The following is a 16,134-nucleotide window of genomic DNA, read 5'->3' as shown; positions in this document are numbered from 1 at the left end:
CAAAACAAGTAAACTGCTTAATCACCCAGCTCCAGACTGGCCACATGTGGCATGTTTCCAGTTGGGAGACAACCCATTGGCCTCAAATCAAAGCTTTAGGCTCATTTTTGGAGGTGGTGCAAAGATATTCCATTCTATTTTCTTCAGTGGTTCATTTATGATCATTGTCATCTCGAATATCCTTAAAAACTCAATGTCAGAGAGAATTTAAGGTCCCTTAAATGGTGATTAAGTACCATTCATACAACGAGGAGCGTGCCAATGCTCTTAATCAGGTGGGATAGACCTGAAATCGTTGTTAGATATGTGATTTAGGTGTAAAGTTAGTGTGCGTAGTACGCATTCACCCAGACAACTAACTTTCCCACATTCCTACCTAATCACGTGTTGAATTGAATTGGTCACATGTATGAAGAAACATGATTCAATTAACTCATATTCAAGGACAATATCAATAAGATTATCCATAAGTAAAACATACACCAAAAGTGAATCCAAATGACTGAAGATTACGAACAAGGAAATCTCATTACGCAAACGGAGATTTTCCTTACTGAAGTCTTCAGCATTTGGAGAGACTCAATAGTAGCTCTTGAAACATGTGAAGAAGTTCAACAATATGCTGAAGAGCTCCACATTGCTTCACGATGCATCGATTCCTTGGCTATCAAAGCTTATGCAGATCCAAAAGTTTATCAGTTAGCCTGTAGTATCAGGAGAAAATGACATGAAGAACCCAACAACCTTATGGAATGGAATAACTTCTGATGAAGCTACACCATAACCTCTTGCCGATGATTGGTGGTATGAAGATGCATCCTTACTTAGCTTACCTCTCTATAAGCGATTGATTCAAGTTGTTGAATTGAAAGGAATGAGGCTTGAGAGTATTGCCTCTTCTCTCATATTCTGTACTAGAAGGTATCTTCCCTTGATGAATAGGCAGTCGAGCCTTAATGATACAAATTATGCAAACTCGGGCACAACCATTTCTAACATTTCTGAGGCAGACCAGAAGGCTCTACTTGAAGATATTGTGATGCAGGGCATGAAATAAGATCATCAGAAGATTCAATACATTTGGCTTTTGAAATTCAGCTAATATTCATGGAATACAAAGGTTCTGAAGTAATGAATTTTAATGTAATAAATATATGTTAGTGGGCTAGATTAAGAGGGGGTTTAAGCATCTATAAATTCATGTATTTGTAAAGAACAGGGGGATGAGTTATTTTGAATTATCATATTGATATTTGAATTTTAAACTCATTTTTATGTGCCTTTCTCTTTGTAAGAGTCTGCTGCTTTGTTCTTTCTAGTGTCTACGTTGTAGGCTGGTACTAGAACCAAAGTTTATAGGGTTTTCAGGCTTCTCCTTGCACTAGGAGATAGTGGACCCTACTTATCCATCCTTTTTATCATAATTTTCTGTTCTCATCTCATTTTATTCGTTTTTATCCGCTGCACCTCTGCATCAGTTGGTTATCATAGCTTAGTTTACGTTCTTCAGGATGTTTCCAAGGCGAAATGTTCATTCCCAAGGAGATGAAATGGCAGAAATCAAGCAATCTTTGGCTCGACATGACAATCAGTTTGCATAAATGATGCATATGATGGAGGAAATCAGTCTTCAACTTCCCGACAACCCGCCACTAAATCATTAAGAAAGACAAAACTCTCCACCACCACCAAAGGGTTACGAGGAAGATTATGAAGAAGACCCTAGAAATGTTAATCCATTTGCGACTTTTGAGGCACGAAGGAAACCATATATTCCTCATAGAGCAGTTGTTCGAGTGATTCAAAATAACAATAATTGCTGGATTCTGAGGGTAAAACTGAAATCCTCGAGTTTTATGGTGGGATACAACTAGAGGATCTCTTCGATTGGTTGACAGCAGTAGAGGACATCTTTGATTTCAAGGAGGTTCCAAAAGACAAAAATGTGGGATTGGTAGCCACTCGTTTACGAGGAAGAGCATCAACTTGGTGGCAACAAGTTAAGGCCTCTTGGATTTGAAAAGGAAAGAGAAAGATTGAAATAAGGGAAAAAAATGAAGAAAGCAATAAGTCAATGAGTTCTTACACGGAGGAATTTTACAATCTGCTGGCACGAAATGACTTGGATGAGATCGACGACCAATTGGTGGCTCGTTACATAGGCGAATTGCTCCAAAATATTCCGGAGACACTTAATCTATATGATCCTTATAGTGTATCCTAAGCATATCAAAAGGCTCTCCAGATTGAGAAACAAAGTAGTCGACATAGTGCTTCTTCATGGGGTTCTACAATTGCAGCCCCTCTAACAGCTTCCAAGCCTATTGTCCCAGCACCTATTACCCCAAAAGTCACTTCTAGTGGAAGCTCCAATGCCAAGAATGCTCATACTTTGGTGGGAGGTGTCATAAGCATGGTGAACTTGGTCATAAGTCCAGTGAATGTCAAAAATCTGATCGTCCAGGTAAAAACTTGTTTGTTGAAAGCGAAGATACCAATGATGATTTTCATGATTTCTCATAAGAAGCAATATATGACGGTGATAAAAATGAAAACTTGGAAGAGATATTACATGAGGACTAATGGGAAGCTCTTGTAGTTAAAAGAGTTTGTTTCACTCCATACAATGAGGATGGTCATTGGTTGCGTAGCAACATTTTTCATTCAACCTGTACAATTGGAGGGAAGGTTTGCAAGCTTATTATTGATGGTGGGAGCTGTGAGAACGTAGTGGTAGATGAGGCAGTGCAAAAGCTTAAGCTTGAAACAAAACCACATCCAAATCCTTATCAGCTATCTTGGTTAAAACATGGCAATGAGGTAAAGGTTTCCAAACGTTGTTTGATCCATTTCTTTATTGCTAACAAGTATAGAGACAAGGTTTGGTGTGATGTGATTAACATGGATACTTGCCATCTTCTTTTGGGGAGACCATGACAATATGATCAAAGTGTTTCCCATGATGGGCGGAAAAACACCTACAATTTTTTGTGGGATAATAAGCATATTATGCTTGCTCCTTCTAAGGATTTTGGGCCTAAACCATCTAATGGGAAGGGTTCTAATTTCCTTACTTATCATAAGTTCATAACTGAAATGAAGCAGAGTGATGTGGTTTATGTGCTGGTTGGCAAAGAGAATGGGCAGATTGATAATCCAATTCTAGAATTGGCTAAGCCATTGTTAGAAGAATTCGCAGATGTGTTTTCGGAAGATATTCCAAATGGTTTGCCTCCATTGCGAACCATTCAGCACCAAATTGACTTGGTACCTGCATCGAGCCTTCCAAACAAAGCACACTAACGGATGAGCCCTACTGAACATGAGAAGTTAAAATGACAAGTTGAGGAGTTGTTCACAAAGGGTTTTATTTAGGAAAGCTTAAGCCCTTGTGCAGTTCCAGCCTTGTTAGTGATAAAGATTTATAAGATATGGAGGATGTGCACTGATAGTCGAGCGATTAACAAAATCACAATTAAGTATTGATTTCCGATGCTAAGATTTGATGATCTTCTTAACCAACTTTGTGGTGCCATCGCATTAGAGAGGGTGATGAATGGAAAACAACTTTTAAGACCCGAGAAGGCTTTTATGAATGGTTGGTCATGCCATTCGAGTTGGCTAATGTTCCGAGTACTTTCATGCGAGTTATGAATCAGGTACTTCGGCTAGACCTGGCATTTTGGACCCGACCAGTTAACTTAATCTGACCCAACCCATTAATAGTAGTATTTGGGTGGATGCTTAACAGGTCGGGTCGTTAACGGGTGAACCCGTTAACAACCCATTAAATAACGGGTCACTTTGGGTCAACCTATTAGCACCTATTATAAATTATATTGGAATGCTCCCTCAAGCCACTTTGGGTCACTTTGGGTCCTTCGTGCCCTCCACCATCTCTCCCAAGAAATCTTCTCCCTTGAGCCGTTCCAGTTCCTCATTCGCCGCACCTCTCACTCCATGATCCGCAGGTCAACCCTCTTTTCCATCTTCTTCGAAGACATCATCCGTAGCTCAACCGCTATATTTTCCCACTCCGCGATTCTCTGCTTCCAGGAACCCTACATCTTGCTCCAAAGGATCTAGACCATTCTTGAAGACTCATCCAACGGCAGTCGGATGTGGCTCTTCATCCAGACAAAGTCTTTAGCGAACAATTTCCATGAGCTCACCCTTGACCTCTCCACCTTACACGACATCCTCCCCATCAAGGAGCTATGATTAAATGACGACGTAAAAGAAGTCGTCTCCCTTCTCCGCACCTAGTGCTCTCACAACACCACAAAGTCGTTTGTTGATCCAAGAGACAATGGCCTTCGCCTCGAAGTCTGCTCTATACGTGACCGCCTCAAGAGCGAGATGGTCCCCGACCACTCCAAGCTCTCTAATATTTTCACGCAAATAAGGATTCGCGACCCTTCAAATTGCAAAGAGGAGCTCGAGAGCTTCCAAGAAGAGTTCCAAAACCAGACGGAGGAGAAATGCAAGTCACTGTTCCTTGTCTATTTACTATATATCTAAATGTATTGGAATGCAAAAAAAAAAAAAAAATTGTTAACGGGTGACCTATTAGATTAACGGGTTGGGTTCGGGTGACCTGTTAGCTTAACAGGTTGGGTTCGAATGACCCGTTAACATAACGGGTTGGATTAAACCCTACCCAAACCCGATAAACCTGACCCGTTTACAGATCTAACTTTGGCCTTTTATTAGAACTTGTGTGGTGGTATATTTTGATGACATTCTTGTTTACAGCACATGTCATGCCTTACATGTTCAGCACTTGCGAGATGTGTTGTTTGCATTGCGAAAGGAGAAATTTTATGCAAATTTAAAGAAGTGTACATTTATGGCTGATCACGTGCTATTCCTTGGATATGTTGTATCTAAAGATGGAATTTATATGGATAATAAAAAGGTTAAAGCAGTCGCCACATGGCTTACGCCACAATTCATACATGATGTACGAAGTTTTCATGGATTTGCCTCATTTTACAGGAGGTTTATTCCACACTTTAGCACCATTATGGCTTCGATCACCGATTGTATGAAAGGTGGAAGGTTCTCTTGGAATGGAGAATCAGCAGTTGCTTTCAATCAAATCAAGAAAAAGTTAAGTTCGGCTCCACTGCTCGTGTTACCTGACTTCTCAAAAAAATTTAAGCTATTTTGCAATGCATCCAAGATTGGGATTGAAGCTATTCTAAGTCAAGAAGGGAAGCCTATTGCTTATTTCAGTGAAAAATTGAGCAGTTCAAGATTGAATTAGTCCACATACGACTTGGAATTATATGCCATTGTTCAAGCATTAAAATATTTGAGGCACTATCTGATCTACAAAGAGTTTGTTATGTTCTCTGATCATAACTCTTTGAAACATATAAACAGTCAGGAAAACTTGTCAGCGAGCATGCTAAGTGGGCAGCATGCTTGCAAGAATTTACATTCGTCTTAAAGCACAAAGTCGGTGTGCAAAATTAGGTTGCAGATGCCTTGAGTCGGAGATAGTGGACCCTACCTATCGATAATTTTTATCCTAATTTTCTGTTCTCATTTCATTTTATTTGTTTTTATCCGCTGCACCCCTGCATCAGTTGGTATCAAAATGTCAGCTCGAACCAAGGGTGACGCTGTATCAAGGTTAACAACACTAGGATGTTGCAACTACCAATAGATGAAGATCTAAATTTGAACTTTCCTCCAATATTTGATCGTTGCTTGGATAGTTCATGTCCAATATGTTGTGATAATTCTTTAAATCTTGATATTCCTCCGGTGTTTAGTTTTGTTGTGATGATTGTGAAATCTGTAAAGCAACTTCAACTTTAAGACAACAAGAGAGAGAGAGAGAGAGATTACAACTCAAAAGAGGAGAATATGGAATTCATTGTCAAAGCTTCCAAAATATATGTTTGTCATGATCTTTTAATTCTCTATGAAACCTTGACACCAATCCAGCCACATGACACAATTTATATTTTGGAGACTGATACTTCTGAATATGTTGATTGTATTGGAGATGGTAATTTCTATTCAAGTATTGCAAGGAACTTTGCAAATACAACTAATCATATGAAGATTTATTGGGAAGACGTCTAGATCAAGACCTTGGCTGTGGAGCATATTTTATGCAATTCAAAGTTTCTCATTTATTCAAAGTATCTATTTGGTTGGAGTGGAAGATATCAATATTTTGTCTCCAAAGTTGATGGTGATTCGAATTCGAGGACGAATTCTCTCCGACTTGGTGAGAATGATGTAGGGCATGAAATAAGATCATCGGAAGATTCAATACATTTTGCTTTTGAAATTCAGCTGATATACATGGAATACAAGGGTTCTGAAGTAATGAATTTTAATGTAATAAATATATGTTAATGGGGTAGATTAAGAGGGGGTTTAAGCATCTATAAATTCATGTATTTGTAAAGAAAAGGGGGATAAGTTGTTTGAATTATCATGCTGATATTTGAGTTGTAAACTCATTTTTATGTGCCTTTCTCTTGTTTAAAAGTCTACTGCTTTCTTCTTTCTAGTGTCTACATTGTAGGCTGGTATTAAAACCAAAGTTTATAGGGTTTTTAGGCCTCTCCTCGCACTAGAAGATAGTGGACCCTACCTATCCATCTTTTTTATCCTAATTTTCTGTTCTCATTTCATTTTATTCATTTTTATCCGCTGCGCCCTTGCGTCATATTGTGGGGTTACTTCCTCATAAGAAAAAAGTCGCATCCTCCAAGTTTCTGCTTACGCTGCCACGAACGGCTATGATCTTACATGCAAGTCCGTCATGCAGAGAAAATTTGGAGAAAAGGGTAGGTGCCCAGTTGAACCAAGCTGTGCTTATAGATCTTCTATGTTGAGTTTTAGTTTCAATATTTGTTGTATATTTCATTATGAATGTTACAAGAGAGTGAAGGCAACTCTTATAGAGAGCGAAAAGAAAGCTGCAATAAATTGTAGGATAACTATACAAACACAATCCTTAAAATCTGCCCTAACAAGTGGAAAAGCAAAACCAAATTACAAGTAAAGAAACTTTTACAAGCAACTAAGAAAGGTTGATGTAAGGTGAATGACAAGCTATGGAAAGGTTGATGTAAGGTGAATGACAAGCTATGGAAAGTGAGGTTGATGTAAGGTGAATGACAAGCTATGGAAAGGTTGATGTACGGTGAATGACAAGCTATGGAAAGGTTAATGTAAGGTGAATGACAAGCTATGAAAATTGAGGTTGATGTAAGGTGAATGACAAGCTATGGAAAGGTTGATGAAAGGTGAATGACAAGCAATGGAAAGTGACTTTAGCCTATGACTTAGCTAAAGTGAGGATGACAACTCATACATACAACCCATCCATACAAACCGGTTTCAATACACCCCCTCAAGCTGGATCAATGGGATTGATTGATCCAAGCTTTCACAACAAACGCTGAAATTGAGTAGAGTCTAGTGTTTTTGTGAATAAATAAGCAAGTTGATCATGGCTGCATGTGAACACGGTGTCTATCACCTTGGATTGAACATAAGCACGAATATAATGGTAGTCAACTTCAATATGTTTGGTCCTTTCATGGAATATTATATTGAAGGCAATGTGCATGGCAGCTTGGTTATCACAATACAAGGATATAGGTGCAATGCTTATGAATCTGAGCTCGGAAAGAAGACCTTTCAACCATATGAGTTCACAGGCTATTGCTGCTATAACCCTATACTCAGCTTCGGCACTAGATCGAGCAATAACAGTTTGTTTCTTGCTCTTCCAAGTGACAAGGTTCCCTCCAACAAATGTGCAAAAACCTGTTGTGGATTTTCGATCAAGGGCATTTCCAGCCCAGTCAGCATCTGTGTAGGCCAAGATGTGATTTGATCCATTGTTCTTCATAATTATCCCTCTTCCTACTGAGCCCTTGAGATATCGAAGTATTCTCTTGACGTTTTTCTAGTGAACTAGAGTAGGAGAGTGCATGAACTGACTGGCTAGGTTAACTGAATATGAGATATTAGGCCTAGTAATGGTGAGATAAATAAGTTTCCCAACCATTCACTGATAGACACTAGGGTTCGAGAGAGGTTCACCTTTTTCATGCCACTGAAGTTTGCTAGCTAGGGTTGTCCGAGCTAGTTTACATTCCATCATGTTAGCTTCATCTAGAAGATCGAGAACATAATTTCTTTGATTCAAGAACAATCCCTTTGAAGAAGTAGCCACCTCAATTCCAAGAAAGTATTTCAAGGGCCCCAAGTCTTTAATGGCAAATTTTTGGTGAAGTGACTGCTTAAGCGTCTTTATTTCACTTATATTGTCACCTATAATAATTAGGTCGTCAACATATATAAGCACAACCAATTTGCCAGTAATACTACTTCGAACAAATAAAGAAGTGTCAGCATGACTCCTTTTGAACCCTGCAGCTTCAAGGACTGAATTAAGCTTTGAATACCAAGCTCGAGGGGACTGTTTGAGACCATATATGGCTTTGTGAAGTCTGCAGACCTTGTTGGGTTCATTTTCTCTTGGATGATCAGAAGGCAACTTCATGTACACTTCCCCATGAAGAAATGCATTCTTCACATCTATTTGGAATAAGGGCCATGCATTATTGACAGGCACAGACAACAATACCCTCACTGTGTTCATTTTGGCAACAGGAGCAAAGGTCTCCTTATAGTCAATGCCATAAGTTTGAGTAAAACCTTGAACTACTAACCGTGCCTTGTGTCTTTCAATGCTTCCATTGGAGTTGAATTTGGTCTTATATATCCACCTACTTCCCACGACCTTATTGCTATTTAGAAGATCCACCACACTCCATGTCTGGTTATCATTCAGAGCTTGAAGCTCTTTAGTCATAGCATCTTGCCATTCAGGCATGCATATGGCTTCATGAAAATTCCTTGGTTAGAAAGTGTGGGGCACTTTGTTAAGGAAAGAAGTATGAGAAGATGAGAATCTGTGATAAGAAATGGTTGCAGAGATAGGATGCCTTGCAGTGTAAGTAACATACTCTTGTAACCTCACTGGTGGATGTCTATCTCGTGTAGGATTTCTTCTTGGTGCACTTATAGCTTGCTGATTTGGTTGAGCTTCTGATGGTTTAGAAGAGCTTGGCACTACATCAGTTACATTCTCGGTAAATTGAGAATTATCAGTGCTGATATGAGCAGGAGTGACTTCATGAATTTCTGCTGGAATAGGTAGTGGAAATAGGTCCATAAGATCTTCCATATTAGCATTAGTCTTCAACCCTTTGTGGAAATAAGGTGAATAGTCATAAAATCGCACATCTCTAGAGACTGCTAGCTTCCTCGTGTTAGGGTTGTACACTTTGTAACCCTTTTGAGAACTGGTTTATCCCATAAACACACATTTGACAGCTCGAGGGTTGAGTTTGTCACGATGGAGAGCTTGAATGTGCACATAACAAGTACAACCAAATGTCCTAAGGTGAGACAAGCTTATAGGCCTGCCCTTCATGACTTCAAAAGGAGATTTATTATTCAACACCCGAGTTGGCAGTTTATTAATGATGTACGTGGCAGTGAGTAGAGCTTGAGACCAAAATTTCTTAGGAACATTCATTTGGATCATAAGTGATCGAGTCTTCTCCAATAAGTCTCGATTCTTTCTCTCTGCCATACCATTTTGTTGTGGTGTACCAACACAGCTAGTTTGATGCAAAATGCCATGATTGCTCAAGTAATTACTCATGTTATTGGAAGTGTACTCGGTACCATTATCTGATCTTAACATATATAACTTAGATGAAAATTGATTGGTGATTAGGTTGTGAAAGTCCTTAAAAGCATCAAACAAATCACTTTTAAGTTTTAAAAGATACAACCAAGTTACTCTAGAATAGTCATCAATAAATGTAACATAATATCTATACCCATCAAAGGATTCTACACGAGAAAGACCCCAAATATCAGAGTGAACAAGCTCAAAAAGTTTACTAGTTCTAGAATTAGAGGAAACAAAAGGAAGTCTAGTGGCTTTTGACATTTGACAAGTTTCACACTCCAGTGTGTTTTTACAAAAAAGGGGAAACAACTTGGTCATCACATGTTCTGAGGGATGGGCAAGGCGTTGATGCTAGAGTTGGTGTTCCTGAACTTGACTTAAGTTGACACTGAGCTTTTTGACAAAATTGGACTCATTTGAGAAATAGTAGAGTCCATTCAAGAATAACCCTTCACCAATATTCTTCTGAGTAACTCGGTCTTGAAACTCAACATTGTGAGGGGAAAATATGGCAAGACAGTCTAAGATTTTTGTGATTTTTCCTATTGACAAGAGCTAAAAAGGAAAATAAGGTACATAGAGAGCAGTGGAATTAGTATGCTCACTTAGCAATCTAATCTTTCCTTTCCCTAGAATAGGTTCCTCTTTCCCATTTGCAACAGATACATGAATTGGATCAATAGTTCTTTGAAAATCATGGAGACTAGAGGGTTTATTAGTTATATGATCAGTGGCACCAGAGTTAACAATCCAAAAATCATGTGTAACATTTGCATTAAGAGCAGTGGAAATGGCACTGATAATACCTGGAATATAGCCTTTCAATGTGTTGTCCGAGTCAGCCAAGAATCCAGCAAATTTCCCTAGCATTGCAATAGGGGTTTCAGGTGTCATTTCATCAGGTTCAGTGTTTTCTTGCTTCTTTTGAAGAAAAGAAGCAAACTCGTTGATCAAGGACACATGATTTGTTAAGAAATTGGCCATCCCATCAGTTGAGGAACAAGCTGAATGAAATGCTTTTGGAGTGACTCCACCCTTTCCATCTTCAATCATCCTGCCTTCCTTATCAAACTTAGGCTTTAACTCCGGATGAAGAATCCAACATTTTTCTCTCAAATGTCCCTTCATGTTGCAATAAGAACATTTCCAGTCTGCTTTCTTGCCAAGAACCCTATCACTAGTTGCTTTGTGATTTGTCGTGAAAACCCTAGCTTCAGAGTTGGATTTGGGCTCAACGTTCATCACTCTTCGTCGATTTTCTTCTCTTTGGATTGCATGACACACAATGGTAAAGGAGGGCAGCTCTTGAGTCATTAACAAGTAACTACGCAGGTCTTCATACTCCGCTCTCAAGCTTGCTAAGAGTTGAAAAACCTTGTCTTCATCAGCCCTCTTCAGTAGCACAACGGAATTAGTCGTGTGTGGATGATACATATCGAGTTCATTCCACATGGATTTCATACTTCCAAGGTGTTGAACAAATGAGTGATCACCTTGCTTTAAACTAGCCACACTCTTCTTCAGTTGAAAGATGCGAACTGAGTTGTTTTGGTTGCCATACATGTCTTTGACAGCCTCCCATAGGAGAAGGGAAGACTCTAAGTAGCTGAAAAGCTCAGACAATTTTGGCTCCATGGAGTTAAGTAACCAGGACATGACCAGCTGATCAGTAGTATGCCATGCATCGTAAGTTTGTGAAGTGGATTCTGGGGGCTCAGAGTTTCCATTGATAAACCCTAGCTTCGATATTCCTCCTAGAGCAAGTGACACAGCTCTTAACCAAGGAAGGTAGTTGAATTCATTCAATAGCACCGAGCAGAGTCGTTGATTTGGATTGTTCTCAACCCCTTGGGTTAAGTTTGGGGAGGAGGATGAGGCACTGTCGGCACTAGACGCATTTTCTTTTGCCATCTTTATCGATGATGAGCAAATGAAGAAGTAAAAAAAAAAGAACAGAGTCAGGACCCTATGGTTCCTGCTCTGGTACCATGTTGAGTTTTGGTTTCAATATATGTTGTATATTTCATTATGAATGTTACAAGAGAGTGAAGACAACTCTTATAGAGAGCGAAAAGAAAGCTACAATAGATTGTAGGATAACTACACAAACACAATCCCTAAAATATGCCCTAACAAGTGGAAAAGCAAAAACCAAATTACAAGTAAAGAAGCTGTTACAAGCAACTAAGAAAGGTTGATGTAAGGTGAATGACAAGCTATGGAAAGGTTGATGTAAGGTGAATGACAAGCTAAGGTGAATGACAAGCTATGGAAATTGAGGTTGATGTAAGGTGAATGACAAGCTATGGAAAGGTTGATGTAAGGTAATGACAAGTTATGGAAAGTGACTTTAGCCTATGACTTAGCTAAAGTGAGGATGACAACTCATACATACAACCCATCCATACAAACCGGTTTCAATATTCTCATAACAAATATGGGTTATTCCGTGGGAACTCTTTACCACATAGACTGCATTCAGAGGATTCTTGATCATTTCATGTCAATAAACCAGGCTTCCCTTGCATCATCTTCCCCATGCATAATCGAAGAGGGGCAACTGATGACTGGCACTGACCCACTGACACCTATTAGGTAGCCGGTCTGGTGGATATCACCTTGCCGAGGTCGCGCCAGATGTTAATTTGAAGTTACCAAAATTTCAGTCACTTGCTGCTGTCATCCCTGAATATGCCCGGCCGCTGGATGATGGCATATATCATGCAATCGATGTTTTCTTGAAGGTAAAACAAACTTAAGTGCATGGCTGCTGGAAAAAAAAATGTCAATGGTTCTTCTTGCTGGTCTGATTTGTATTTAGACTAGCACTCTGTGAATAGCCTCGCACTCTAAATTTTACATTTGAAATTCCAAATATTAATGTCATCTGCACCAAAAGCGATTAGAGTGTTATAGTATTTGACTAGAGCTTAAAAAATTCCTGCATTTTTAAACTAGGACATTACTAATATGTTACCAAATTCGAGAGTACCGCAGATCATTGGGATAATATGTTTTCTATGACCATGGTGCCTATGTCTGATTATGCATGCTGACAACATTGCATTATTCCACAACCTCAGGCACATCCTTGGCTTCAGATTCTGAAAGGGAGCAACTCTGCAGACTAATGAACTGCCAGAAGCTTTCGCTGGAAGCAAGCACCCATGCAGCTCAGAACGAGAGGTTACCACTTCGAGTAATTGTCCAAGTCCTCTTCTTTGAAAAGCTTCGACTGCGTACATCAATTTCTGGCTGGTTCTTTGTTGACAATCTTGAGAACTCACAAAATCCAAGTGGAAACCTTGGGCTCCCAGCCAAAAAATGCTGTGTCCGGGCAAGTGGACACTGCAGAAGACCAAACTGTGGGTGTCGATCATCACGACATGAGGAAACGCGTTTTAGAGCTTCAAAAGGAGTGTTCAAACATGAAAAAGGAGCTGCAGAAGCTGGTCAAGACCAAGAGAAGTTGGAGCATCCTTCCCAAAAGGTTAGGTTTTAGAAAAAAGTTGGAGCCTTGCAATCCAAAAGAATCGAAGCCCTCTGATTGGATTTCGGTACCAGCATCATGCTGCAATGGACAACAAACTCATGAAAACAGCTAGTGAGTGGCTCATTCAACCTCAAACCCTAAATTTTTTTTTTTTATTTAATTTTTGTATTTATGTTCCATTATTTCTTGGCTGGTAGAAATTGCTTATTCTCTTGCATGTCAGTGAACTGGATTAAGTGGTGTATTGTTTAGAAGAAGTTAGGTTGTTATTCGATCCAATCAAATTATTTACCTTGTTGATACATAGGTGGCTGAAATTAGAAAAAATTTAATTTCATATATAAGATCTTGTTTACATTATTTTGGACCTTGAGTTTTATCATTCACACTTACTCAAAATGCTAGAAATGCTCTGCATCATATAAAGTTGATTTTGCTTGAGTTGAGCAGATACTAGCATAGTAAACCGCAAGCATATCGCGGTCTAGTTCATTATTCTAACCTACGAGGTCCGAAATAAAACTATACAAGCTACACGGATCAAAATCATAATTATCCGTCTTCAAAATGAAACGAAGTATTGAACAATAGGTCAATGCACCTTGACACAACAACCGGGCACACGTTTCACGTCTGACACCTAGACACGATTTACATCTATGAGTCCTTGCTACAACTGTAGAAGTGGAATTCCATGATGTTCTATTCAAGCCGGTGTCACAGATTGAATTTCATGGAGATTTTCTCGTACACTTTCAGCCTAACTTGCTGAGAAACTTTCTGAAAGAAATGTACACTTCTTTCTCTCTTTTTCAATAAAGCTTTGGACCTATTGACAAAAATCATAACAGATAGGACTGCACTATAGGAGCTTTAACCTTTTGCTCTTATCTCTGATGCTTCAGACGTCATTTTGATTAACACCATCTCACTTTGTACCATCTTTGTATTTTTCACATTGGAAGTTTTAAAAAAGAGCTTGGCTATGATTGGACATATACCTCTCTCTTTCACGTGATAAGGGAGATATAGAAAAGAAAATGTTTTCCTGTTACATGTACGGTGTGATTTGATGAGTGAGATAGAAATAAGAGAATATAGTCACGTGATAACTGAGATTGAAAAAGAAATGTAGTATTGTCACATAACTTAGTTATTAAGAATTATACATTTCCAATGACCTGCATGGTGTCACGTAAGAAAGAGAGGAGAATATATTTCTAATTACATGTATATATGGTGTCTCTTAATGAGTGAGAAAGAAAAGATTATTCACGTGATGAATGAGAAAGACATAAAAACATATAGTCACATTATAAGCGAGATAACAAAAGAGAATTATCTTCGATTACTAATAAAATTACTCGATGAGTGAGAGATGGTGACACGAGAATATAATCCCTTTCAAAAAGTAAGAGTCGCACCGGCCCTCAGAGCTCTTCCATACACACACTACACAGTCAGTGGAATCAAACCACAGGCACCCAAAAGAAACTGGGTCCTAACTGTCCCAGAAAATTGGCTTTTACTTTTCTATGTTAACAACAAGTGGCCCTCCATAGGCTATAAATCACATGCCATTGTCCCATTTGTCGGACAGCAAAGGACACCGTTTCTATTTCCCAAGATTGGCTCCCTTCCCTCCAAATTTCAATCAAACTTTTACTTGACTAATGACTCACACCTCTGTTTTATTTTTATCAAAGCAACAACATTTCATTACAAAAGCTCACAATACAAAGTCCAAACAAATAAATAACTAAAAAGAGGCCCAACAGTAATTATAAGTAGAAGTTGAGCCAAGCCAAGATTGAAAGCATCCCCCAAACAATAACCTCAATAGCCACAAAATAACTCCACGAACCAGCAGCCGCCGCCGCAACAAAGCTTAGCACCACCACGATAATCACCACAGTAATCACTGGAACGCAGGTCCAGAAATAGACTTGAAGAGACCAGGCGAGGATGGGGACGAACCAACACATACTCTTTTGGTCAAACAACAGATCCAAAATGATCCTCGACTCTGAAGACCTTGCAGCCGATATCCATCTACCATTGTGATGTGGGGCGAGCTGGCGAAAGGAGGAACAGTGGTGAACTCAGCGGATAGGGGGAGAACCGTTGTAGTCTCATTATTCTTTCTCTTAACGGTCACAAAAGAAACCCAGAAACCCAGCATTAAGCTTAGTTTCCACTTCAGAAAATTGGTTCTTGACCTCATTCTTCCACCGAATTCCAACGGTCACAAAAGAAACCGTTAAGAGAAAGAATAATGAGACTACAAAGGTTCTCCCCCTGTCCACTGAGTTTACTACAAATCTTAATGCTGGGTTTCTGGGTTTCTTTTGTGACCGTTAGGGAACGGTCACAAAATTGGGGGAGGATAACGGATTCGTGGACACACGACTCTGCATGTGATCAACATTGATGGACGATAACGGATTGGTGTTAACCATTGTAACTCCCCTCTCCATAGTAAAGTTACTCCTAGCTTTCTCCATACTCACATGATATTGTCCAGGTTGAGGAACATGAAAAGAACCAACGGAGGAAGGGAGTCTTTGGTTTGTTATAAGTCTAGGCTTCCTAGTAGCACCAGAGGTTGCAACCACGGCTTGAGGGCTCGATGAGTCTACCTCTAGCTGGCACCAAGCAATTGCAACGACCCTTCAAAAACACCAAATAACACCCTTCCCACACGACAATTAAAGAAGAACAGCACACAGAAAGCAAATCTAAGATATAACTGAAGGCAATTATCTATCACCCACTAGCCTGAATGATTTAACTTCTACTTAAATTAGCAAACTGTCCCAATTAACAGACCTACACCACCCAAACTGAACCATTGACCAAACAAAATTAACTACCAAGGTCGGAAGAATCAGAA

The 16,134-nt window shown here is 39.3% G+C and overlaps 1 pseudogene; it reads left to right on the top strand.

Moving 5' to 3' along the window:
- The first annotated feature begins 498 nt into the window (after window positions 1–498).
- On the top strand, window positions 499–13,418 carry LOC114819995 (BTB/POZ domain-containing protein At5g03250-like; annotated as a pseudogene).
- The last annotated feature ends 2,716 nt before the right edge of the window (window positions 13,419–16,134 follow it).

This window comes from Malus domestica, chromosome 12, assembly GCF_042453785.1.
Source record: "Malus domestica chromosome 12, GDT2T_hap1".
NCBI classification, from domain to species: Eukaryota; Viridiplantae; Streptophyta; class Magnoliopsida; order Rosales; family Rosaceae; genus Malus; species Malus domestica.
Note: the sequence above shows the minus strand (reverse complement) of the source record. Positions and strands in the feature narration are given on the sequence as shown.